This window comes from Stegostoma tigrinum, chromosome 6 (assembly GCF_030684315.1).
Source record: "Stegostoma tigrinum isolate sSteTig4 chromosome 6, sSteTig4.hap1, whole genome shotgun sequence".
In the NCBI taxonomy this organism is placed as follows: Eukaryota; Metazoa; Chordata; class Chondrichthyes; order Orectolobiformes; family Stegostomatidae; genus Stegostoma; species Stegostoma tigrinum.
In genome coordinates this window covers 93,379,617-93,407,594 of record NC_081359.1, presented here as the reverse complement: position 1 = coordinate 93,407,594, position 27,978 = coordinate 93,379,617, and the positions used below count along the sequence as shown (strand labels likewise).

The window sequence follows — 27,978 nt, the reverse complement described above, 5'->3', positions numbered from 1 at the left end:
GTATTCTGTAAAGCGGTCCCCGAGCCTCCGCTTGGTTTCCCCCAATGTATCCGACCCCATCAACAAACGACACATGCCATCTGCAATCTGACCCCACCACCAAATCCAACGCATCATCCTCCAACACTTCTGCCATCTGCAATCGGACCCCACCAAAGACAGTTTTCCATCCCCACCCTTGTCTGCTTTCTGGAGGGACCACTCCCTTCTCTGCTCCACACTCCCCTCCAACCCCACCACACTCCCCTGCAACCGCAGGAAGTGCTACACTTGCCCCCATACCTCGTCCCTCACCCCTACCCCAGGCCCCAAGAAGAATTTCCACATCAAGCAGATGTTCACCGGCACATCTGCCAATGTGGTATACCGCATCCTCTGTACCTGTCGTGGCCTCCTCTACATTGGGGAAACCAAGCGGATTCTCCAGTATCTGCAGTTCCCATTATTTCTGATGCAAAAGTTGATTTAGTGTGTCCGCTGTTTCCATGCTTCCCACTAATATCACCCTCCAAACGTCCAAAATTCACTTCAGTTATTTTCTTCCCTTTTATATACTCATGGAAGATTCTGCTGTCCATTGTTTTGCACCAGTTTGCTTTCATAATTTACCTTTCATCTTTTTAGTAAGCCTTTGTTGATCTTTAAAAGTTTTCCAATCTTCCAGCCTACTCCTGGCCTTTGTAATATAATAACACTTAGTTTTTGCCTTTATTTTATCTTTAACTTTCTTGTTTAGCCATGGATGGTTTTTCCCTTCTTACAATCTTTCTTCCTCTCCAGGATATGTTTTAATTGGGAGAAAATAAATATATCCTAAAGCATCTGTCAGTGCTCATCAAATCTCCTACCTTTTAGTCTTCCTGTGCAGTCTGCAAGGATCAAATCTGTCCTCATGTCTATATAATTGCCTGTTTAAACCCCAGAATGTTAAGTGTAGGAATCCAGTTTCTCACCCTCAAATGTCTAGTATGCCATGCTCACTCTCCCTCAGAGTATCCTTTACAATGACATTAAATAATCCCACCTCAATACACATTATTAAAAGCAGAATAGCTTGTTCTCTGGTTGGTCCAACAACATATTGCTTCAAAAAAAAAACAAATCTCTAACAAATTCCATGAACTTTGCTGCAAGGCTACCTTGGCCAATTTTTTAATCCAGTTTATTTGTATATTAAAATCACCCACAATAATTGCCATATCTTTCTTAAAAGCTTCCAATATTTCCTGGTTTATATTGTAACCCACTGTGGAATTACTTTGCGAAGACCTACTGATTACTCTTACTGATTTTTCTCATTTCTCCTATTCTTAAACCTAGATTTTAACCTGGAGAGGAGTTCTACTTAGTGGCTCTGCTAAGATTGTCAAACCCTGAGGAACATATGACTGCAGAAATCTTGATCGTCAGACAAGAGGTCTTTTGGTCAAGAACTTACTTCACAAGTCCAAAGTTTATTACAGCATTGGGGAGGGAGAGAGATTATTGCTAAAAGATGCACCAGTGTTCAGATTTTTAATGGCAATTTGGAATGGTGGGATGGTTTAATTTACTTGTTTCTTAAGTTGGAGGAAGCACTCCTGCTTCTCCTGTTCCTCAAGGAGTATTCGGCCTCGTTTCAGATTTAGTTCTCTAGTCTCTGCGCAGTTTTCTCAAGCCCAGATTTCTGTGACTGAAATGAAGGTACATAGTCTCAATATAACATTTAAATAGTCAACTTCTTCTGACAAGTGAATTGGTCATTACACTCCCTCCCTCCTGTTTTTGTTAAAACTGGAGGTTAATGGGTTAGTTCAAGTTGGTTTTGATTCCTCTTCCAGACCTTTTGCATTTTAATCTCTGACAGTACCCAACTTCAAGTTCTATTAATAGCAAATTACTGGTATCAGTAGTGATAATTCCCATCTTAATTTCAAAACCCTAATCAGGTCACCTTAATGTATACACTTGTCCCAAGGAAAAAAGTGATTGTGATCAGATATCTATGTCTGTCATTTCAAACTTACAGCCCATGAGCATATTATTCCCATTCCATTCACAATTTATTAAATTCTATGATCTTTCTTAATTATGAGATTTGATTAAAAATAAATTGTTTGGAAACGATTTAGCAGGTGGATCCCTCAGTAAAATAAAATAGTGCAGAAAATGTAGAGTGTACAGGAACAAGAATAGGCCATTCAACCCCTCGAGCCTGTTCTGCTACTTAATGAGATCACAACTGATCTGGGGCCTAACTACCCGCCTTTAGCCTATACCATTTGATATCTTTGCCTAATAAATATGTCATCTCAGATTAATAATTAACAACTGATTGAATATCATCTGCTATTTATGGAAGAAAGCTCCAAATCTCTACCAACCTTTCTATCTAGAATTGCTTCCTAACATATCTCCTGAGAAGTCTCGCCCTAATTCTTAGACTTTGCCTCCTAGTTATAGAATTTCCAAACAGTGGAAATAGGTCATCTTTATCCACCCTGTGTTTTCCTGTTATTTTGAAGACTACAATCCAATCACCTCTTAACCGTCTAAAATTTGAGAGAATATAGACTTAATTTATATAATCTCTTCATAACTTAATCTGTGAAGTCTAGGTCTCATTTTTGTGAATCTACATGATGCTCCCACCAAGACCAATACATTTTTCCTAAGATGTATTGTGAGCTGACGTGGGCACCATTTGAAGTGGGGTCTAATTAGGATTTTGTACAGCTGCAACATAACTTCTACGTCCTCATACTTCAGTGTTCTAGACATAAAAGGCCAGCATTCTGTTAGCCGCTTTGATTACGTTCTGCACCCGTTTGTGGCAATTTAGAGATCTATGCACCCGAGTGTCGAGACTCTTTGGACATCACTATATTTCATTTCATACAATCAAGGGAGTACCCTGATCTAACCTTCTGTGGGGCAAAATAAATAACCTCTCATTTGCTGGCATTGAACTCCAGCAACCAGTTTTGTTCGTTTAACTAGTCTATCACTTTGTAGACATTTTCAAAGATAACATAAAATGAGGTTCCACCTGATAAATCATCTCCAAACAATTTATTTATCACGTTGTATGGTCAGCAAAATCGAATACATGATTTTCTATGCATTACCCAAGTTATTCATCAATAACGTGAACAACTGATGTCCAAACACAGATTCTTGTGAGGCCCCACTATTCATATCCTGCCAATATGAGTTCCCCTACCCTTATCCCTACTGTTACCTGCCACTGAACTAATTCCCAACTATATCAATATTTGCCATCCATTCTGTGGGGTTCTAACCTTAGTTAGAAATGTCTTAGGTGGGACCTCATCAAATGCATTCTGGAAGTCTATATAAACAATATCCATAGAATTTCACAGTTCACCGCCTCAGTCGCCTCTTCAAAAAAATTCAGAAGTTTATCAAGCATGATCCATCTGTCATGACTGATTTCTATGGTAGTGAATTCCACAGGTTCACCATTCTCTAGTTGAAGAAATTTCCACTTGTCTCAGTCTTAATCCACCTAACCCATACATCCCCAGACACAAGGAGCAATAGTGGGCATAGTCATTAGACTATGACCCTTAGCCCTAGACTCTCTATAATGATGTGCTTCCTGCATTTATTCTGTCTAGTTATGTTCGAATTTGACAGGTTTCTATGAGATCCCTTCTCATTCTTCTGAACTCCAGTGAATGTAACCCTAGCCAACTGAATCTCTCCTTGTACATCAGTCTGCCAGGAATCAATCCAGTAAACTTTTGCTGCACTTCTGTGATAGCAAGCACACCCTCCTTCAGAGGAGACCAAAACTGACAAAATATTCCAGGTATGGTCTCACCAAGGCCCAGTATAATTGCAGCAAGACATCTCTGCTCCTGTATTCCAAATCTCTCACTAAGGTGACCATTTGCTATCTGAACTGCCTGCTGCGCATGCATGTTTACCTTCATGAGTGGTGTACAAGGATACCTGCACCTTGTGGCACATCCCTTTTCCAAATTTATAGCTAGATAATCCACCTTCCTATTCCAGCTCTCAAAGTAGATAACTTCACATTTATCCACCTTAGTGAATTTGTGATGCATTTGTCCATTCACTTAGCTTGCCCAAATCACACTGAAGCATCTCTACACGCTCCTCACATCTCATCCTCCCATCCACTTTGTTTCATCTGCAAACTGGGAGGTATTACATTTAGTTCCCTTATTCAAATCATTAGTACATATTATGAATAGATGGTGTTCTAGGACAGAAACCTGTGGGACCCCACTAGTCACTACCTGCCATTTGGAAAAACATCCATTTATTCCTCCTCTGTTTCCTATCAGCTGACCAGTTTTTTAAACACATCTCAATACACTACTTCAAATGCTATGTGCTACATACTAATCTATGTGAGACTTTATCAATAGCCTTCTGACAGTCTAAACAAATCACATCCGTTGACTTTCTCTCACCAAATCGGAGTCACATTCTTGAAGAATTCCAGTAGGTTCATGAAGTACAATTTCTCTTTTGTAAATCCATGCTGATTCTATTTGATCCTGCCCTTGCTTTTTCAATGGCCACTTCATTAAGTACTGTGGGAAGTAGATTATCTGGCCCTGGGGATTCATCTGCCTTCAATCTCACTTTCCACTTCCCCAATCTCAATTTCCTCAATACCATTTCCCTACTAATACTGATCTTCTTCAGTTTCTCCCCCTTCTCTAAACCCCATGCTCCCAAAACATTTCTGCCATACTATATATGTCCTCCTTTATGACAACATAACTTATGGATTTAATTGGTCAGTTATTTGTTTGCTCTCCATTATGAATTCCCCTGATTTTCACTGTAAAGGAACCTCACTATCTTCAATCTTTGTTTTCTTCACATACCGATCAAAATTGACTACATGTTTCTATGTTCCCTTTTCAAATCCATCTCTTTATCGTCCTTTGCCGAACTTTAGATTCGGGGCCCTAGTCTCAGAATCAACAATATAATTTCCTATGTTAATGAAGAATTCTATCATATTATGGTCACCCATCCCAGAGTGGTCTCTCAAAGCTAGATTGCCAATTCCTTTCTCTTTAAACAATGCTCCATCTAAAATGGCCTGTTTTCTTGTTGGTTCATCAACATATTGGTCCAGAATACCATTCCAATCAAAATCCTGGAATTCGTCCTCAAAGTACTGTTACAGATTTGGCTTTCCCAATCTACATGCAAATTAAAGGCACCCATAATTACAGCTGAAACCTTTACTGTTTACCTTTCATTTGTTCTGAGCAGCCCTGTAACAGAGGATGTTCCAGAGCTGGGTGCATATCTTTACAGCGCTTTTCCTTTTACTCACTCATGGGACACGGGTGGCACTTGGTCAACGTTTATTGCCCATCCCTAGATGCCCTTGAGAAACTGCTGGTGAGCCGCTTTCTTGAGCCATGGCGTGCCTGCTCTGTACATAAACCCACAACAGTATTAAGGCCTATCATATCAATGTTAGTTGCTGGTACACCCCAAGTTCAATTTTAAAGTACAGAGGCATTCGGCAAGTAGGTCGGAAAGGTGCCACAAGGATTCAGAGAAGTTTGATAGGTTTTAGATTTCTGCATCAGTGGATGAGGGGAGGCATGCCGCTGTAATGTCCCCTGATGTGTTGTTCCCACCTGCCCAAGTTGGCAATACCAAGGAGCAAACAACATGCTCAAATCAACAGGTACCCACGCTGACTTTTACGTCAGGAATTGTCAACATCTTGTTTCCTTCCAGCAGACAAAGGGTGATGATGGAGGGTTGTTTATCGGACTAGAGGCTTGTGACCAGTGGTGCTCCCCAGGGAACGGTGCAGGATCTGCTTTTGTTTCTCATTTATATGAACGATTTGAACAATTTAGGAGGCATGGTTAGTAAGTTTGAGGATGACATCAAAATTAGAGGTATAGTCAACAGTGAAGAAGGTTATCCAAGGTTACAAAGAGATCTTGATTTATTGGGCCAATGCGTTGCAAGATGACAGATGAAGTTTAATTTGGATAAATGCAAGGTATTGCATTTTGGTGAGAACAAACAAGGCAGGACTTACACAGTTAATGGTACAGCCCTGGGTAGTGTTGCTGAAAACAGACACCTAGAAGTTCAGGTACAAAATTCTTTGGAAACTGCACCACAGGTACAGAGGGTGGTTAAGGCAGCATTTAGCAGATGTGCCTTCATTGCTCAGACTGCTGAATATAGGAGTTGGGGCATCATGTTGAAGCTGTACAGGAGACTGGTGTACTTTTGGAGTACGGTGTACAGTTCTGGTCACCCCTCTATAGAAAGGATATTGTTAAATTGGACAGGGTTCAGAAAACATTTAACAGGATGTTCTGGGGCTGGAGGGTTTGAGTTATAAAGGATAGACTGAGACTTTTTTCACTAGAGCATAGGAGGTTGAGGGGTAACCTTATAGAGGTTTACAAAGTCATGGCAGCACAAATAAGGTGGATTGCAAAGGTCTTTTCCTGGGCTGGAGGAGTTGAAAACTAGTGGGCATTTTTTAAGGTGAGAGAAAGATTTAAAACAGTTCTGAGGGGCAACTTTTTCACACAGAAGGTGGGCTGTATATGGAATGAACCACCAGAGGAAGAGGTACATGCAGGTTATGTAGTTACAATATTTGAAAGACATTTGGATAGTTGCATGAATAAGAAAGTTTGAGAGAGATATGGGCCAAATGCAGGTAAGGAATAATTCTGATTTGGGAAACTTAGTCGGCATGGACAAGTTGGGCCAAAGGGTCTATTTCCGTGCTGTATGACTGAGTCAATAGAATAGGATGCTGTGCATTAATAAAGCAAGTTTTGATGTTAATAGGGCTATTTAGCAATTATGTATGTTAACAGGCATTTAAAAAGCTCACCATAGTGCCTGGAACATAGTTCAAAAATGTAGCTGAGATAACAAAGTGTGAAGCTGGATGAACACAGCAGGCCAAGCAGCATCTTAGGAGCACAAAAGCTGATGTTTCGGGCCTAGACCCTTCTTCATCCTCTCTGATGAAGGGTCTAGGCCCGAAACATCAGCTTTTGTGCTCCTAAGATGCTGCTTGGCCTGCTGTGTTCATCCAGCTTCACACTTTGTTATCTCAGATTCTCTAGCATCTGCAGTTCCCATTATCTCTGATCAAAAATGTAGCTGTTTGCTCCTGACATTGAGGGGCTTCACTGGACTACACATGGGATTCTCGCAGATTCCTCATTGCAAACCATGTCGGAAGAAATTCACTTCCAACATTTTAGGGATTAGACAACATCCTTCACCATGAAATGTCAAAGACTATTTTACCATGCAACAGATCCATCAACATTTGCAAAGTTGATCTAGACTCCAAGGTGAGCAACTGTGGGTCAAATGAAACATGGTAGCGAAACAAAAAGAAAGGGAAAATCTATTTTAATACTCGGAACTAAGCTGGCAAATCCACATGAGTTTATTTCTTCCAGCAACACAGGTCAACAGAATCAGTATCCAAAACATACTACGCTAAATATCTTTGAAATAGCAAAAACACCAATCTTTCCAGACTCGAAAACAGAAGAAGTTTCACAAATTCATGAAGTGGTTATGCACAAATACTTAGAATACACTTTTGCTACTTACATACAGCAAGATTGGTTTGCTGGTGTCATTTAATGTCAGCTCTGCATTTCTTTGTCTTAAAACAGTATTGCTACTTCAATGTTTCACCTGAAGGAGAGGAAAGAAAATGAAAACTTAAAGCCTGAAACCAATTGTCTGCTGAAAAACATTTTTTTTCAAATATTAAGATTAAGGCAGATTCACACAGTTCCAAGTTATCGTACCCATCTTGTTTTGAGACATTTAGCATTTCACACTGTTGACCAGCATATCTTTGCTGAGTGTCAACTCTGGGATTTTCTGATAACAAAACAATATAGCTAAGACCACACTTTAGTAACTATGTTTGAATTTTGAGATTCACACAATTTGACATTTGCAGGAAACCTTCAACAGTGACACAATAGGCAGACTTCACCTTGCAATTCACAGTATAAATCCAATCCCATGTACTAAAATTGAGAGAAAACAGAGAAGGGTCACTGGACTCTAAACATTCACACTCTTATTTCCATAAATGCTGCCTGATCTACAGCATTTCTCCAGTAATTTCTGTTTTTGTTTGTTTCGGACGTCTAGTATCTGTGCTAATAGTTCTGGTTCTATTTTAATGCTCTGGTAATATGCATTTAAATAATATTATGACAGCTAGTGGAATCCAAATTCAACTAATGGAATGTAAAATTAGTCTCAGTATCGGTGATCAGAAAATATCAAGTACAGTGAGCTAAAAGGGACTTTGAAAATGTCCTTTTAGATAGAAAATCTGCCATTAATGCCTGGTCTGGCCTTCATGCAACTTCAGGCTCTCAGCAATACTGATTTCCAACTGTCCTTTGAAATGGCCCAGAAAGCCACTCAATTCAACGGCAATCAGGGACGAATAATACAGAGATAACAAAGTGTGGAGCTAGATGAACACAGCAGGCCAGGCAGCATCTTAAGAGCACAGAAGCTGACGTTTCGGGCCTAGACTCTTCACCTACACTCACCTCTACTGGCTCCATCCCCGCCTCTAATTTGTCTGTCTCCTCTCCACCTATCTTCTCCTCTATCCATCTTCGATCCGGCTCCCCTACCTGCCTATTTATTTAGAACCCTCTCCCCCTCCCCTTTTCTGATGAAGGGTCTAGGCCCAAAACGTCAGCTTTTGTGCTCCCAAGATGCTGCCTGGCCTGCTGTGTTCATCCAGCTCCACACTTTTATTTCAGATTCTGCAGTATCTCTGATTCTTCCCACATCTGCAGTTCCCATTATCCATGAGTAATGCAGAGCTTGCCACTAATATTTATATTAAAAAAAAATCACAAAATGCTAGTTTACAATTCAGGTGGATAAAGTACAGATATTTCATTCACTAAGACCTGAGTGAAGTTTGTTACGACCCATTTCGGGAACATTAAAAAAATGTTTGAACACCTCCTCATTCTAATCAAAGGAATTATATCACAGGCAATTAATTTAAAGACACAACAAATAAGTTTTACTGTATGATGAACAAATGAGTGACTAAGTTAACACCGTAGCCTTATAACTAAATGTGTTAGCAACTCAGGGTTACTCTTCTTTCTTCAGCATTCCCTCCCCCCCCCACCCGACGAGAATGGCCTAAAATACATCAATCTTCCAAGTAATTTTTACTACTGCCATAGTTCGCTGAAGAACATCCGACTCCAGCTTATTGACCGTAAACTTAAGCTTGTCACTTTTTCAGCACTTCCAAGTTAACCTTCATGTTGCTTTCTTTGGTTCAAGCCTGTACAACACCACTGTAGACTCTTATTAGTTTCAACCTAGGCATCTTCCAGCTGTTGCTTCCCAATATAATTCAAACTGAGATTAAACATTACCTGCATTGAACAATCAATTATGATGTTTTCTTTTAGTATAAACTCTGCTCATGGTGCAGATGTATCTAACAATAATTTTGATACATTCTCTCAGTGAGCTGTAAACCACATGCAGTCCAAAGTACAATTAATTCTTTCAGCAAATTTCCAGACAATCTGAAACTAGATAATCTTTAAAGATCATCTCCATGATAATATAACCAGCTCTGGGCTGTTCTCAAATGAACACATTGTTAATTTTCTCTCAACTTTGTCTTCGATCTAATAAAGTAAATGGGTTGCGCTACTTTTGGGGTTCACTGGACACCTGTAAATGAGTTTAGCTTTAACTCCCAAACCAAAGTATTTCCCTGAAATACATTTCTTGCAAAAATTGCAGACATCCAACTAAATAAACACACTCTTTATGCTCCACAAAGTTATGACAAATTGTCACTGGACTCAAAATGTTAGTTCAATTTTTTTCCCCTCTACTGATACAGTCAGACCTGCTGAACTTTTCCAGCACTGTTTTTGATCCAATTACATTGCATTGCTCTCAGTGTGAATCATAGTTTGAGTCTAATCATTGTCTAAAGTTCATATCAGAACAGTGTGGAAAGTCTAAGTATTAGCAAACAGTCAGTCACTGTTTATAAAAATTCAGTTCAAGATGACTCATTTTGACATAAAATTATATTAATGTTACTGTGACGATTTTACCATATTGCATACCTGAAAAGACCTACTGTGCTGCATGGCTCTGACTCTAAGCAACCAAATTCCTCATTTTTCACAATTTGATACACCAACCCCATTCTTCCCAATATCAGTCTCCTCTTGGACTGTCTTCAGCACGTTAATACTTCCTAATGTATGTTTGGCTATAATTGGATACAATAGTCAAGGTATTTTTCATATCTAAATAGCAGTCAATAGTGAAGAAACTTCATTTTCCAATCAGCCTAATTTGTGATATTAACAAAACCCATTAATAGATTATCTATTTTGAGCCTCAAGAAATCTATTTGCCAATTAACCTAATTCTGCACTAAAGCAAAAAGTTAGCACAATCCATTGCTTACGTTCTCTTAAAGAAAAAAAACCTGCATTCCAAGGCCACCTCTCTACCTTCAGAAGTCCTAGCCAACACTTCTGCTCAAATATTACCAGAGGTAGGTGTATTTTTTATTGTATTATGAGGTCCTTGTGTGGAAAAGGACTACTGCACTTAGTTATATGGCAGCACTAACTGAACTTCAAAGTAATTAGCTTGGCGTATAGGGCCTTGGAAAATTTTGGTGGCAAATCAGCCATGTTGATTTTCTCTTACAGTCAATGCTACAGCATAAAAAAATCCTTTGAAAGAGATAACTTGGCCTAACATCAACCTATTCCAGTCTATAAGCCATGTAACTCAAAACTTAGAAACCCTCATTTCTAATGCCTCTCAGTGTTGAAGTAGTCATACCATACTTGAAATATTCTCACTCCACAGATACTGTAAGGCACATTGAATGCTTGAGAAACTTAATTTGTTAAGATTTCCAACATTTGTAGTATTTTGCCTTTGGCTCTAGACTTTTCAGTGGCTAACACTAAGAAATATCTTACATTTTTAGGTATTTTCCAAGCGTTCACTAATGTCATTACATACCTCTAAAGCAGGTAGGACTTGAAACTGGGCCTCCTGGTTCAACTGCACTTCTACAATGTTTTTCACAATAACCAAACGGCCCTAGCATTTTACATCTAATTCTGTACGTGAGAAGTGAAAGCACAGGTATAACGTAGGAAATGAAGCAGCCAACTGGCACCTAGCAAACTCTTGCAAAGCAGATTTGTGATCATGGCCACAACTTTTTGAGAGTTGTTGACTGAAGGGTAAATCTTGGTCTTAACAACAGGGATAAAATAGTGAAACGGGGTCTTTTACATGTACCTTGAAGAGGCAAACAGCCGATCTAGCAGAGCAAACAGATCTCATACAGCACTTTTTCTTATGCAGCACTGAACTCCCCCACTTGTAACATCCTTGGGGTTACCACTGACCAGAAACTGAAAATCGGACTCACCATATAAATACAGTGGCTACAAGGGCAGGCCAGAGGTTAGGAATATTGCACTTAGTCACTCAGCTCCTGGCTCCCCAAAGATTACTCACCATCTACAAAGGCTCAAGAGAGGAGTATGATTGAGTACGACCCATTTGCCTGGATGGTACAGCTCCAACAACAATCATGAAGCTTGACTCCATCCATGACAAAGCAGACCGCTCGACAGGCTCCATATCCACAAACATCCATTCCCCCTATCACCGACACTCAGTAGACATTGTGCAATATCAGTAAGATGCAGTGCAGAAATTCAAAGATCCTTAGATAGTATTTTCCAAACACTTGACCACTACCATCTGGAAAGAAAAGGTCTGCAGATGCATGGGAACACCACTACCTGCAAGTTCTCCGCCAAGCCACTCACCACCATACTTAAAACCAAATCACTATTTCTAGACTATCACTTGGTCCAAGTCCTGGGATTCCTTCCTGGGACCGTGGATCTACAGCACATGGACTTCAGCAATTCACACCACCTTCTCAAGCACGACTGTGGGTGGGCAATAAATGCTGGCCCAGCCAGTGACACCTATATCTCACAAGTGAACTTAAAAAAGCCTCTCAGTACTGCACCTCTCGGTGTGCTGTCCTTCTATTTTTCTGTGGCATTGAATCTATCATGTTGAGAGTCCGTTAAGAATTTTATCAGCTAAGGATGACACTAATAAACAAAGCAAATACAGTTCTACAGAAATTAGCAACACACTATGTAAAATAATGATATTCTAAGTTACGTAGCTACTTACAGATTACTTGACAATGTCATCCCTCGTTTGATAAATGTTTTCTAACAAGTTTTACGGAATACAATTTCAGAGTTACAGTAAACCCAATCAACTGCCCAGACTTCTGTATCAGTCAAGGCAACAGATCACAGGCTGAACTTGAGGTTTAGTCATACAGGTTCACTTTAATCTGCATGATGCACGAACCCACTGAAATACCTCTTGGCACTGCACATACTTGTTTAGCAATCCATCGGGTTTTGGAGGTAGACGGTGTGATTTAAATTGAGATTTTTTTAAGTTATGAAAACTAGGTTTAGAGCTTATATCATGAACTTGTACTGTCTCCCAGAAGTTCCAGGTTTAAGTTCCACTTGCTCCAGAGAGGTGTAATAACATTCCAGAACAGGCTGGTAAGAAAACATCTACAATGACCAGGCACATTCAGAAACTTAATTTCCTCTGAAAGGGAAAAATTCACGAACAGTTGGCATAATATTGTTATGATGACTTTGTATTCAATAGGCTTTGTAAATTTCAGTTTGAAGGATTATGGAGACCACGACTGTCTTTTTTTCAAAGCATCACTGAAAGGACTGAGGATTTTTTTTTTAAAGAAAGTCATTACTTGGAAAGTGTACAATTCCAGATAGTTGCTTGAATTCACTTCAGGGAAAACATCTAACTTTTTTTTAAAATGACTGAATTTTAGTGGTGTTCTGATTATTGCTTTGCAGGCTTGGATTTTTCATTAGTAAAGCTAGCTGAAAGAATGTAGCTGAGCAGGTCCTGTCTCCTATCTCTGAAGCACTTTTGTGGTGAATTCAGTGTGAAACTGGATTGCCCTCTTGAAAACAGAGAATGCTTAATATAGTGTTTCCTCAGCAAGCTGTATGTATCAAGCTTCCAGAGTCTTAAGCTGATGTTGGTAACATGTCAAAATCTGACTATTCCACCAATCAGAAAATAAGCAAAGCAATTAAATTATGTTGTGTCCCGTGGAGTGGTAGATCTAAAGAAAGAAAGTGCATTCCTCCCACCACTGTCCTAACAATATAAAAATTAGATGAACTGTTCAGGAAAGAAACCAGTAGTGGAATTTGAAATTTTCTTTTCTCCAAAAGGATGAGGATATTGTGTTGGTTCAAGGTGATACATGCTTTCTTTATATTTGTTCTCAGAATTTGCACAATGCTGTGAATTTGTGATGCCCATGTGGCACACATACATCCACAGAGGTTCTTTCTTTAGCTGCTTGAAATAACTGAGCTGGGTATTCAGCCATTTCAGAGGGAAGTTAAGAGGCACACATATATTCATAGGTCTAGAGTCATAATATTGGCCACCCCCATTAAAGGGTAGCAGTTTTTCCTCCCTGAAGGACATCATTTAAACAGATTATGCTTTGTACAACAATCAGGTTAAGTGGTTTGGCCACGGTAAATGCAGGGTCACAGATACAGGTGGGTGGGTCTGGGTAGGATGCGCTTCAGAGGGGCAGTGTGAACCCGATGGGGCAAATGACCTGTTTCCACACTGTAGAGATTCTATAATTCAAAATTATTAAAGAAAATCTTCTCCAAAAAGATTCACTTGTGGGACTTGGGCACCTCCGGTTGGAACAATATTTACTGGTCACCCATAACAGCCCTTGAGAAAGTGGTGATGAGCAGGCTTCTTGAGCCACTTCAGGCCATGTGCTGTAGGTACACCCACATTGCCATTAGCGGGGATGGGCTGGACAATTTCCACGATTTTGACCCATCAATAGTGAAAGAACAGATGTGTCTAAGACTAGGGAGCATAAGTTACAGAAGAAGATTAAGCGGTTCAGAGGAGATCTGAGGAAAAATCTTTTCCACCAGGTGGTAGAAAGATGGAATGTATTGCCTGAGACGGTGATGAGGCAGATACTCACGCAGCATTTAAAAATCATATGGAAGAGCACTTAAAATTGAATTAATGTGATTTGGTGTTTGTTGGTTGGCACAGACATGATGTTGTACAATTCTCTAACACTACCCGGAGGTACTCCTGTAGAGATGTCCTGGAGCGGAGATGACTGACCTCCAAATCTCGTAACCATTTCTCTACGTGTCAGGTATGAATCCAACCTGCACAGAGTTTCCATTGACTGCAATTTTGGTAGGGCTCCTTGATGCCACACTGAGTCAAATGCAGCCTCAACATCAAGGCCTTACACTCTGACTTCACCACCTCTCAAATTCAGTTGATTTGAACATGTTTAAAGCAAGGCTGTAATGTTGGTTGGGGCTCAGCGGTCCTGGCAGAATCCAAACTGGGCACCATTTGGCAGTATTGTTAAGCATGTGCTGCTTAGTAGCACTGCTGATGATGCCTTCCACCATTTCACTAATACTGGGGTAGACTGATAGGGCAGTAATTGGCCATGTTGGATTCATTCTGCTTTTTCTCCTAGTTTCTGAAGATGATGCTCACCAATAATCTGTCCTGGTCCACCCACGTTAGTGTTACGGTCAATAAAGTACAACAATGCCTTTACCTCTTCAGGAAGCTAAAGAAATTCGGCATGTCCTTAAAGATTCTTACGAATTTTTATAGATGCGACAAAGAGAGCATCTATTGCACCATGGCTTGATATGGCAACTGCTCTACCCAGAACCATAAGAAATTAAGAAATAGCAAGAACTGCAGATGTTGGAGTCAGAGATAACAAAGTGTGGAGCGGGAGGAACACGGCAGGCTAGGCAGCATCACAGGAGCAGGAAAGTTGACGTTTCTGGTTGGGCCCCTCTTCAGAATTACAGAGAATTATGAAGATGGCCCAGTCCATCGTGCAAGCTAACATTCCATCCACTGAATTCAACCATACTTCTTGCCACCTCAGGAAGGCAGCTGACATAATCAAAGATCCCGCCAACCTAGGTTATTATCTCTTCCAATGGGCAGAGGATACAAAAGCTTAAACACATGTACCAACGGATTCAAGAACAGCTTGCTCGGTTCTGTTAACCTGATGCACTCTATATGATATGATATGCCCACACTGCAAGCAAAACAAAAAAAATTTCAATGTGCTGAGGCATATATGATAAAAATAAAAACAAATCAAATTCTGTTTACAGTACATACATGGACAATATTCCACACTGAGCAAATAACAATGTTGTGGCACTGCTGGAACAGCTTAGGTGTAGCAAGTTAAGAAGCAGATCGAGACGCAGTAGTAGATGTTTGAAACGCTCTTCCACAAATGGCAGTGGATGCTGAGGCAGATAATTTTTTTGTTTAGCCAAGGTATTAACGAGATATGGGCCAAAGGTAGGTATATGGAGTTAGGTCACAGATCAGCCATCATCACACCGAACAGGTTTGAAGGGCTTACTTCTGTTCCTGTGTTTCTAAGTTCTGGAGCACAAGTCTTCAGTACTACTGCTGGAATGCTATCAAAGCCCATAAGCTGTGCAGCATCTTATGCCTCTATACGTTTCTTGATAATATGTGGAGTGAATCAAACTGGCTAAAGACCAGCATGTGAGATACTGGCATCTCTGGAGGCAGCCAAGGTGGATCATTCACTCTGCACTTCTGGTTGAAGACTGTTATGAAGGCTAGAACCTTACCTTTTGCACTTATGAGCTCAGCTCTTCCATCACCGAGGATGGAGATATTTGTGGGCGTCCTCCTCCAGCAAAATGTTAAATTGTTTATCACTATTCTCAACTAGATGCAGCAGGATCACAGAACTTAGATGTGACCCATTGATTATGGTATCGCTCAGCTCAGCCTGTAACCTGATGCTTACAATCTTTGCTACATAAGTAGTCCTGCTTTGTAGCTTCGCCAGATTGACACCCCATTTTTAGGAGCAGTCAGTTCTACTGTAACGCATTAGTTGCAATCCTGTGTAACACTGCATTATAGAAAATTGTGCTATAGAAGTAACGGGGCTACAGGCAGACCAAACAAATCATTCAAAAGTCTAAAACAAAGGATAGCACAGTTTTAATAAATGATTAATTCATATCTAATAATGAAATTAAAGTAAATTTAACACCTTACCTTTAAAAAACGTCAAGATGGTTTGATTGGGGAGGTGGTTTTGAGGTTGCTATGTTGCTAACGCAACGGCTGAGGGTCATCGTCGTCATCATCACCACCAACTTCAAGTGTAGTAATGGTTGCAGGGTCAGGGTGAAAAACAGTTAATCCAGACGTGAATGGCTGTTTTGTTGTCTTCTGACTTTCTTGGGTGTTTGTTTAAAAAGACATCCAGTTTTTGCTGTTTTGCCCTTTTTCTTCTTTCATGAAGTAGCTGTTCAGAGTGCCAAACAAGATCCTATTCTACGAACGGCTACCCTGCTGCATTCTGCATTGTAATCATTGTCCTCTAAGAGCTACAACTGCTTCTCAAATTTCCTCAGACCAGAAGACAAAACAGAAGTGGAAAGCTCTTGTCATACTGCAACCTGGACTTAATCTTCTTCATCTCCAGCTTTCACTTCCCACTCAGTGATAAGTTGTTGTAGATCAGCTGTGGAGAGGTCTTCACAATGGGACTCAAGCAGCTCTTCAACATCCTCATCCTCTACTTCTTCCAAACCAACTTGCTTTGCAAGATCAACACAATGTTCTTTGATTCACCAGGACACTTCTTGCTAACATTCTTGTCACATTGTCCTCACATTTTTGTGGGTAACATGGCAGAATTTGCAAAGAGAAACAAAAATCACAAGTACTGTACCTCTCACAGAAAGCGCTTCATGACAAAGTCTGCGAAATGATTACACGACGTTGGCGCAGAGACTCTTTCATTACGCATGCTCAGGACAAAGCACATAAAACGTTCATGTGATGTCAACACATACACCTCCATGCACCAATGGAGTCATGTTAAAGCCAACACAAGTTCACGTTTTAGTACTCTCTGGTGGTGGGGGTTTCCCATGCATTTTCTGCCCATGTCCTTCTAGACTGAGGTGGTAGGTTTTGAAGGTGCTATCCAAAGGTATTGGTAAATTTCTTCAGCACATCATGTAGATGACACACAATGATACTCTGAACATCAGTGATCATTGAAGGAATGCACATTTGTGAATTTGGTTCCAAAAATCATGTGATCTGCCTTTGGGTATTGTTGGAGCTATACTCATCCAGACAAGAGAAAACTATTCAAGATAACAAAGTGTGAAGCTGGATGAACACGGCAGGCCAAGCAGCATCTTAGGAGCACAAAAGCTGACGTTTCAGGCCTAGACCCTTCATCAGAGAGGGGGATGGGGAGAGGTTCTGAAATAAATGGAGAGAGGGGGAGGCGGACCGAAGATGGATAGAGGAGAAGATAGGTGGAGAGGAGAGTATAAGTGGGGAGGTAGGGAGGGGATAGGTCAGTCTGGGGAGGAAGGAGAGGTCAAGGAGGTGGGATGAGGTTAGTACGTGGGAAATAGAGGTGCGGCTTGAGGTGGGAGGAGGGGATAGGTGAGAGGAAGAACAGGTCAGGGACGCGGGGACGAGCTAGGCTGGTTTTGGGATGCAGTGGGGAAAGGGGAGATTTTGGAGCTTGTGAAGTCCACATTGATACCATTGGGCCGTAAGGTTCCCAAGCAGAATATGAGTTGCTGTTCCTGCAACCTTCAGGTGGCAGCATTGTGGCACTGCAGGAGGCCCAGGATGGACATGTCATCTAAGGAATGGGAGGGGAAGTTAATAGAACATAGAACATAGAAAAGTACAGCACAGTACAGGCCCTTCGGCCCACGATGTTGTGCCATGGAATAATCCTAATCCAAAATTAAAATAACCTAATTTACATTCCTCTCAATTCACTGCTGTCCACGTGCATGTCCAGCAGTCGCTTAAATGTCACTAATGACTCTGCTTCCGTGACTACCACTGGCAAAGTATTCCATGCGCTCACAACTCTCTGGGTGAAGAACCTCCCTCTGACATCTCCTCTATACCTTCCTCCTAACACCTTAAAACTATGACCCCTCGTGGCAGTTAATCCTGCCCTGGGGAAAAGTCTCTGGCTATCGACTCTATCCATGCCTTTCATTACCTTGTACACCTCGATCAGGTCACCTCTCTTCCTCCTTCTCTCCAGAGAGAAAAGTCCGAGCTCAGTCAACCTCTCCTTGTAAGACAAGCCCTCCAGTCCAGGCAGCATCCTGGTAAACCTCCTTTGCACCCTCTCCAAAGCTTCCACATCTTTCCTATAATAGGGCGAAAGAGGGTCTGATGAAGGGTCTAGGCCGGAAACGTCAGCTTTTGTGCTCCCGAGATGTTGCTTGGCCTGCTGTGTTCATCCAGCTTCACACTTTGTTATCTTGGATTCTCCAGCATCTGCAGTTCCCATTATCACTAATCACAAGATTACTTCGTTGTGCTAGAAAGATCTGGAATGATCCAATAGGCTAAATTAATGCTTGGCTTGAGGGGTGGGGTATAGGAAGGAGGAATTTAGATTCTTGAGAATAGGATTGTACAAGCTAGAAAAGGTTGTCTCCAGCAGGATCATGGCCAATTTCCCCCAAGGCGTTCGCTTGAAGAGTGGGGCAGGGTTTTAACTGGGAACCTGAGCAAGGTGACAACATTAAGGAAACAAAGGTGAAAAATGAAAGACAGAAGAGTAGAAAGCAAAACTGGAAAGCAGAGGAAACGAGTAACAACAAATTGGTCCTGGTACAAAAAAAAAGTGTCAAAAAAGAGAAATCTAAAGATACTATACCTGAACACTTGGAGCAAGCGCAATGAGGTTGGTGAATTAACAGTGCAAATATTTGTACTTGGTACAGCATGACTGCAATTATAGAAACATTTGCAGGTTGACCAATGTTGGAAACTGAACATTTAAGGGTTTTCAATCTTTAACAAGCACAAGCTAAAAGGAAAAATAGGGTAATATGGCATCATTACTAATGATCAGTGTAGCGGTGATAAATGATATTGGCACAAGAAATCTAGATGTAGAATCAGTTTGTGTGGCGTTAAGAAGCATCAAGGCGTTAAAAACTAGGCCTCCAACAGATGGCATTATGAAGGAAATTAGGGATGCATGCAACAAAAGTGTAATAGTTCATTTTAATCTACATGTAGACTGGGGAAAACCACATTAGCTATATTATGACGACAATAAATTCCTGGATTGTGTACAAGATGGATATTTAGACTACAGTCAATTCAGGAGCAGGCTGTCCTAGATTTGGTTCTGCACGAAAAGAAGTGTTTAATTAGTAATAATCTTGTCATTTTGGAAAAAAGTAACCATAACAAATTTACAACAGGATATTGATAGATTAAGTGAATGGGCAAAGCTGTAGCAGATGGGTTTTAATATAAGCAAGCATTAGATCATCCAACAAAGTGGACGTTCGAAGGGATTTGGGGGTTCAGACACACAACTCTTTAAAAATGCCACCAACAGGTGAAGAAAATGGTCAAGGTGACTAATGCAATGCTGGTTTTTATCTCTTAAAGGCTGGATTACAACATTAAGCAGCAGTTATAAAAAATTTCAGTTCAATCCTATTTAGGGCTCCGAGAGCAGATATGGTTGCATACATTAGATTAGATTCCCTACAGTGTGGAAACAGGCCCTTTGGCCCAACAAGTCCACACCACCCCTTGAAGCATCCCACCCAGACCCAGACCCATCCATCAATAGCCCACACACCCCTGAACACTATGGGCAATTTAGCATGGCCGATCCACCTAGCCTGCACACCTTTGGACTGTGGGAGGAAACCCAGGCAGACACAGGGAGAATGTGCAAACTCCATACAGACGGTCGCCCAAGGCTGGAATCGAACCCAGGTCCCTGGTGCTGTGAGGCTGCAGTGCTAACCACTGAGCCACCGTGCCACGCCAAATTAGGATGGATGTTTTGGCCTTGGAGGAAGTACAACATGCATTTACAAGGGTGATATCATTATAAAGAGAGATCAGACAAATTAGGCCTTTATTCTCTAAAATTCAGAAGGTTAAAGAGTAATCTAATCAAGATTTTCAGGATACTAATAAGGAAAGACAAGGTAAAGATAAACGGTTTCATTGGTTGAAGATTCCAGAACTAGAAGGCACAGGCTAAAGAAATAGGGCCAGGTCATTCAGAAAAGATGTTAGAAAAGCTTCGATACAGTAAAGAGTAGTGGAGGTTCAGAATGCTCTTCTTCAAGCAATTGTCAAATTTAAATCTGAGATAGGCGATTTCTGACTAAAACAAGTGCGTCAAAGGATATGGGCCCAAAATAGGAATATAGAGTTAGGTCATAGATCAGTTATGATTTTATTGAATGGTGAAACAAGCTCCAAGGGCTAAATGACCTACTCCTGTTCATATATTCTTATGATAGAAGTTGTCCCTGGGATAGAAAGTGAAGTAATCTAATCCAAAATTTATGCCAAATCCAAACAAAAGAAAATATGAAAAGGAAGTTGCCTGAGATAAATTGGATTGTTTCACTAAAAGGCACAGCAATAGATGGTGTTGGAGACCTTGCTGACTTTTTCAATGTTTTTATTTTCTTCTTTTGGTTGAGGCATGATCTGGGAACTGAAAGTTAAAGATTACGTTTGGACTGCAGATAACAAACTAAACAAGTTTCTGTCTATTCTTGAGGCCAGGTCTGCAAGTTAATTGCACGTGGCTCCTGTTCAGAGGAATTTGCGATGCTTTGTCACTGGGGATGAATACTACATTTAACCGATAGCAGAAGTTGGCTATAATTAAGGTCGCTACTTTGGAATTGGTTCCAGAAAGCGTGGAAAAGATCTTAATCATAGAACACCTACACAATGCAGGAAGAGGTCATTCAGCCCATAGTCTGCACCAATGCTCCAAAGAGAATCCCAGCCAGGCCCAGCCCACTACACCGTCTTGTCTCCAGATCCCCACAATTACCATGGCTAATCCACCTAACCTGCACATTTTTGGGAGGAACCGGAGCACCCAAAAGAAACCCACACAAACATGGGGAGAATGTGCAAACTGCACAGAGAGTTGCCCAAGGCTGGAATTGAATCCTGGCCTCTGGGGCTGTGAGATCACAGTGCTAACCACTGAGCCTTCATTTTTAGAAACCATGAAATTAGAATCTTATGCTCAAGCAGATGCTGAATGATAGACAGGGAGGCACTAGCATCGTGGTATTATTGCTAGACTACTAAACCAGAAACGCAGCTACTGTTCTGGGATCAGAATCAAAATCTGTCAGAGCAGATGGTAGAATTTGAATTCAATTAAAAATAAAGGATCAAATTAAGAACCTTCCGGTGACGATGAAACCCATTCAGTTCACAAATGTTCTTCAGGGAAGGAAATCAGTCTTTCTCACCTCATCCATTCAATGTGGTTGACTCAACTGCCCTCTGAAATGGCCTGGCAAGCCATTCTGCTGTATCAATCACTGCAAAGTTTAACAAAATGAAACCAGATGGATTTCCTGGCAAATATTAATCTAGGCACTGAAACAGGGAAAACAATCATGTCAACCCTGCAAAGTACTCATTATCACAATCTGGGACCTAATGCCAAAATTGGTACAATTGTCTCTTATATTAGTCAATGTCCCAGACACCATCATCATGGAGCATAGAGTTCTATAACACCTGCCCCTACACCTCCCCCCTCACTTCCATCCCAGACCTCAAAAGAAAACTTTCCACATCAGACACAGATGTTCACCTGCACATCCACTAATACAGTCTATTGTATCTGCTGTTGCCGATGTGGCCTCCTCTACATCGGTGAGACCAAGAGGAGGCTCAGAGACTGCTTTGTACAGCACCTGCGCTTGGCTTGCGACAAACAACACCTTTCAGTTGCGAACCACTTCAACTCCCGCTCCCACTCCCTGGACAGCACGTTCATCTTGAGCCTCCTCCAATGTCACAACGACGCCACCCGTAAACTGGACATGCACCTCATATTCCACCTTGAGAGCTAGACTTTACTAGCTTCAAAATCTCCCCAGCCCAAGCCTCATCCCAAGACCACCCCTCCCTCTCATCCCTACCTCCTTGACCTATCAGTTCTCTCTCCCACCTATCCGCTCCTCCAACCTCACTGACTAACCAACGCCACTACTGATCTGCACTCACCTATCATTTCGCCTACCCTTCCTCGACCAACCCCCCACAATTCTATTTATTTCAGAGCCCTCTTCCCCTTCCCCACTTCTGAAGAAAGGTCCCGACCGAAAACATCAGCTTTCGTGCTCCTCTGATGCTGCCTGGCTGGCTGTGTTCCTCCAACTTCACAGTATTATAAACATGTCATCCTGATTCTTGCACTCAATTCCCCGACGCATAAAGTCTAGTATCTCATACGTCTGCTTTACCACCCTATCTACTTGCATGGTCAGAGGGCTATGGACTTGAACCCCAAGATCCCTCTGTACATCAATGCTGATGAGGGTCCTGCCACTAACATCTCCTTAACAGTGAGTTTTGAGAAGGTTTGTAGCTCAGGTTGAGGTTCTGGATGCAAGTTTGCTCGCTGAGCTGGAAGGTTCGTTTTCAGACGTTCCGACACCATTCTAGGTAACTTCATCAGTGAGCCTCCAATGAAGCGCTGGTGTTATGTCCCGCTTTCTATTTTTCTGTTTAGGGTTCCTTGGGTGGATGATGTCATTTCCTGCATTGGTTATGTCATTTCCTGTTCTTTTTCCTCAGAGGGTGGTAGATGGGATCCAAATCAATGTGCTTGTTAATGGAGTTCTGGTTGGAATGCCATGCTTCTAGAAATTCTCGTGCGTATCTCTGTTTGGCTTGTCCTAGGATGGATGTGTTGTCCCAATCAATGTGGTGTCCTTCCTCACCTGTATGTAAGGATACTATCACTATCACTGCTCTACTCCCATCAACCACCTTTGTCACCTCCTCGAAAAATTCAATCAAATCAATAAGACAGGACATGCCCTCCACAAAGCCATGCTAACTGTCCATAATTAGGCCAGGGTTTTCCAAATGCGCGTAAATCCCATCTCTAAGAATTCTCTTCAATAGTTTCCCAACCACCAAGGTCAGACTCGTCAATCTATAGTTTCCTGGATTATCCCTATTTCTCTTCTTGAACAGAAGAACAACATTAGCTACTTGCCAGTCCTCTGAGACCTCTCCAGTGGCTGATAAGGATACAAAGATCTTGCTGAAGGCCCAAGAAATCTCCTGTCTTACCTCTCTCAATAACCTGGGGTTAATATCATTGGGCTTGTGGACTCATTCACCTTAATGTTCTTTAAGAGACCCTATATCACTACTTTCTTGATCTCAAAATGCCCTAGCATATTAGCATGCTCCAAACAAAACTCATTATCCTCCATTTCCTTCTCCTGGGTGAATGCTGACACAAAACACTCATTTAGGATCTCATCCACACCATCATTCCTGGATTTATCCTATCCCATGAGAAAAACAGACCCAGCAGAGGTGGCAGCACCATGGTTTACAATCGGGAGGGAGGTACCTTAGGAGTGTTCATTAAATGACTCCGAATCCTATGCAGTCTCAGGGTTTTAGGCTAAACATGGGCAAGGAAACCTCCTGCTGAATACCATGTGCCATCTTCCATCACCTGATGAATCAACACGCAAACTTCATCATTCGCAGGGATACTCAGGAATGGAATCCTCAAGAGATATGGAGGAATGACTAACTGCTACAAACATGGATTGATTTCAGAGATAGTAGGAACTGCAGATGCGTGAGAATCTGAAATATCAAGGCGTAGAGCTGGAGGAACACAGTAGGCCAAGCAGCATCAGAGGAGCAGGAAGGTTGATGTTTTGGGCCTGGACCCTTCTTCAGAAATGGGGGAGGGGAAGGGGAGGCAGATAGAAGATGGATAGAGGAGAAGATAGGTGGAGAGGAGACAGACAGGTCGAAGAGGCGGGGATGGAGCCAGTAAAGGTGAGCGTAGTGGGGAGGTAGGGAGGAGATTGGTCAGTCCAGGGTGGCCGGAGAGGTCAAGGGGGTGGGATGAGATTAGTAGGCAGGAGATGGAGGTGGGGCTTGAGGTGGGAGGAGGGGATAGGTGGGAGGAAGGACAGGTTAGGGAGGCAGTGATAAGCTGGGCTGGTTTTGGCACGTGGTTGGGGGAGGGGAGGTTTTGAAGCTTGTGAAGTCCACATTGATACCATTGGGCTGCGGGGTTCCCAAGCAGAACATGAGTTGCTGTTCCTGCAGCCTTCCGGTAGCATCATTGTGGCACTGCAGGAGGCCCAGGATGGACATGTCGTCTAAGGAATGGGAGGCAGAGTTGAAATGATTCGCAACTGTGAAGTGCAGTTGTTTAGTGTGAACTGAACATAGGTACGTTCTCCCACCTAGCCCCTCCTCCCACCTCAAGCCCCACCCCCATCTCCTACCTACTAGCTTCATCCCACCCCCTTGACCTGTCCATCGCCCCTGGACTGACTTCTCTCCTCCCTACCTACACTCACCTTTACTGGTTCCATCCCCGCCTCTTTGACCTGTCTGTCTCCTCTCCACCAATCTTCTCCTCTATCCATCTTCTATCCGCACCCCCTATTTACTTCAGAACCCCGTTCCCATCACCCATTTCTGAAGGAGGGTCTAGGCTTGAAACGTCAGCCTTCCTGCTCCTCTGATGCTGCTTGGCCTGCTGTGGATTGATTTCGTTTGAGTTTTACTTGAAAGATTTTAAAAAGGAAACTTTATGTTTTGTTTCTCTTTTCAGACAATTTGCCATCGGATTCACCCACTTTCACAGTGATTTGCCAGTCTTTGCTCTATCAGTTTCAATAATCCTTCAATAAGATTGGTTAAAGAGATATGTATTTGTATTTTCTGTTCTCATTTCCCAGGTATCCTCGCTGTACAGCAAAACACCAAAGAAATCCAACCCATATTCTATAGGTAGACCCACCATTCTGTTAGATTAGATTAGGCTCTCTACTGTGTCGAAACAGGCCCTTTGGCCCAATAAGTCCACACCACCCCTTGCAGTATCCCACCCTGACCTATCCCCCTATAACCCACACACCCCTGAACACTATGGGGCAATTTAGCATGGCTGATCCACCTAGCCTGCCTTTTTTTTTTGGGGGGGGGGGGTGGGGGAAGGGTGGGTGCGGAGAACGTGCAAATTCCGCACAGACAGTCGCCTGAGGTTGGAATTGAACCCTGGTCCTTGATGCTGTGAGGCTGCAGCGATAACCACTGAGCCACGAATTTCATGATATTGACCAAGTGACACAGACGGAACGTCCATATACTTCCATGTTAGAATGGTTTTGGTTTGAAGGGGGTCAACAGTATCCCCCACAATGTTAATAATGGGAGATTCAGTTATAGCAACGCCATTAAATATCAAGCGGTGGTACTTATCTGCTACAGCACAGTTGATCTAATAATGTCAGCTAAATAGTTAGATTCCATGCCATCAAAAGATCCAAATTAATAGTCAAATTAACACAATTTAATTTACATGAAAGCTCTCAGGTTGAGGCAGAAAACCTAACAAGAACATGTTCTCCTAAAAATGTGAAAATTTAAATGAAGTGCATTTAAAAGGGTCACAGAATAGCAAGTTTTGAGAAGATTTGTAGCTCAGGTTGAGGTTCTGGATGTGAGTTTGCTCGCTGAGCTGGAAGGTTCGTTTTCAGATGTTTCGTCACCATTCTAGGTAACATCATCAGTGAGCCTCCGACGAAGCATTGGTGTTATGTCCCGCTTTCTATTTATCTGGTTAGGTTTCCTTGGGTTGGTGATGTCATTTCCTGTTCTTTTTCTCAGGGGATGGTAGATTGGCTCCAAATCAATGTGTTTGTTGATGGCGTTCCGGTTGGAATGCTATGCTTCTAGGAATTCTCGTGCGTGTCTCTGTTTGGCTTGTCCTAGGATGGATGTGTTGTCCCAATCAAAGTGGTGTCCTTCCTCATCTGTATGTAAGGATACAAGTGATAGTGGGTCATGTCGTTTTGTGGCTAGTTGATGTTCATGTATCCTGGTGGCTAGCTTTCTGCCAGTTTGTCCAATTAAAAGACCCTATACAGACAACAAATAAAACGAATGTCATCTACAAAATACCTTGCAAGAACTGTGATAAACACTACATTGGACAAACTGGCAGAAAGCTAGCCACCAGGATACATGAACATCAACTAGCCACAAAACGACATGACCCACTATCACTCGTATCCTTACATACAGATGAGGAAGGACACCACTTTGATTGGGACAACACATCCATCCTAGGACAAGCCAAACAGAGACACGCACGAGAATTCCTAGAAGCATGGCATTCCAACCAGAACTCCAACAACAAACACATTGGCTCCAAATCAATCTGCCATCCCCTGAGAAAAAGAACAGGAAATGACATCACCAACGCAGGAAATGACATCACCAACCCAAGGAAACCTAACCAGATAAATAGAAAGCGGGACATAACACCAGCGCTTCGTCGGAGGCTCACTGATGATGTTACCTAGAATGGTGACGAAACGTCTGAAAACGAACCTTCCAGCTCAGCGAGCAAACTCACATCCAGAAGGTCACAGAATAGTACAGTACTTCATAAGTATAGGATTGGTCATTGATTCAGAAATCAAGGTGTTGCAGCTGAGCACATATCTATTCCTTTTCCTTAAGGAATCACGACGAGGCCATGCGAACAAATACAACAATGCTTCAAGTGATTATAGAACCAGAGATGTACAGCATGGAAACAGACTCTTCCAACCAACTCGTCCATGCCAACCAAATATCTTAAATTAATCCAGTCCCACTTGCCGGCATTTGGCCCATCTCCCTCTAACTCCTTCCTCTTCATAAACCCATCCAGATGCCTTTTAAATGTTGTATTGTACCAGCCTCTACCACTTCCTCTGGCAGCTCATTCCATACATGCACCATGTTCTGCATGAAAAAGTTGCCCCCTCAGGTCCTTTTTAAATCTTTTCCCTCTCACTTTAACCCTGCACCCTTTAGCTTTGGACTCCTCTACCCTAGGGAAAAGACCTTGGCTATTCACCCTATCTATGCCCCTCAATTTCATAAACTTCTACAAGGTCACCCCTCAGCCTCTGACAATCCAGGGAAAATAGCCCCAGCTTATTCAGCCTCTGCCTAAAGTTCAAACCCTCCAACTCTGGCAACATCCTTACACATCTTTTCCGAACCTTTTTAAGGTTCACCACATCTTTTTTGTATTCTTTTAAAATTTAATCATGAGGATAACTTGCAATACACTCCTTACAACTGGTTACCATCTCACGGCTCCTCAGCAAATTAAGTGAAATTGAAGAGACATTTTCTGCAAAAGGAATTCACCTTGAACTCAACTAATGAGTCATAATGAGTGGTACCAAGCTACAGGAAGTCATATTTCAAGACTGATCAATTGCAAAAACACTTTAACGTGATTTTAAGATAGCAGGTTGGTATAATTTGCCAGAAAACATGGTCTCAAATGATTCAGAATTTCTGCTGTGAAAGGACAAAGGCAAGTCACATCACAGACATGGAACAGAAAGAAAATCTGTGTGCTGGGCAGGGAGGACAACTGCAAACTCAGCTTAAAATAAGGAACACAACACTTGGTTTGTAAGCAGTCCATTTCTATCAGACAGACAGGGAAAAGAAGCTAAGGCATGAATATGGAGTTATGCTGGGGTAAAAATGAAAACTTCAAGGTTTAGCTGAAGAAAATGTGGTTCCTGCCACACCAGACAAGCTCTCTTGTAGCATAATAGTATGCATGAGTCA

General features: G+C 41.9%; 1 protein-coding gene across 13 annotated transcripts in view; it reads right to left on the bottom strand.

The window, feature by feature from the left end:
- LOC125453079 (inositol polyphosphate-4-phosphatase type I A) overlaps nt 1-27,978 on the bottom strand; it is a 159,691-nt gene that overhangs the window by 98,969 nt on the left and 32,744 nt on the right. For 12 of the 13 annotated variants that reach the window (XM_048532169.2, XM_048532173.2, XM_048532172.2 and 9 more), the window contains one exon: nt 7,618-7,704. The gene's annotated coding sequence lies outside the window, so the exon portion shown is untranslated. Of the gene's footprint in view, nt 1-7,617; nt 7,705-16,311; nt 16,807-27,978 lie in introns of those variants that run through there. The other variant, XM_048532165.2, reaches the window with a different exon arrangement.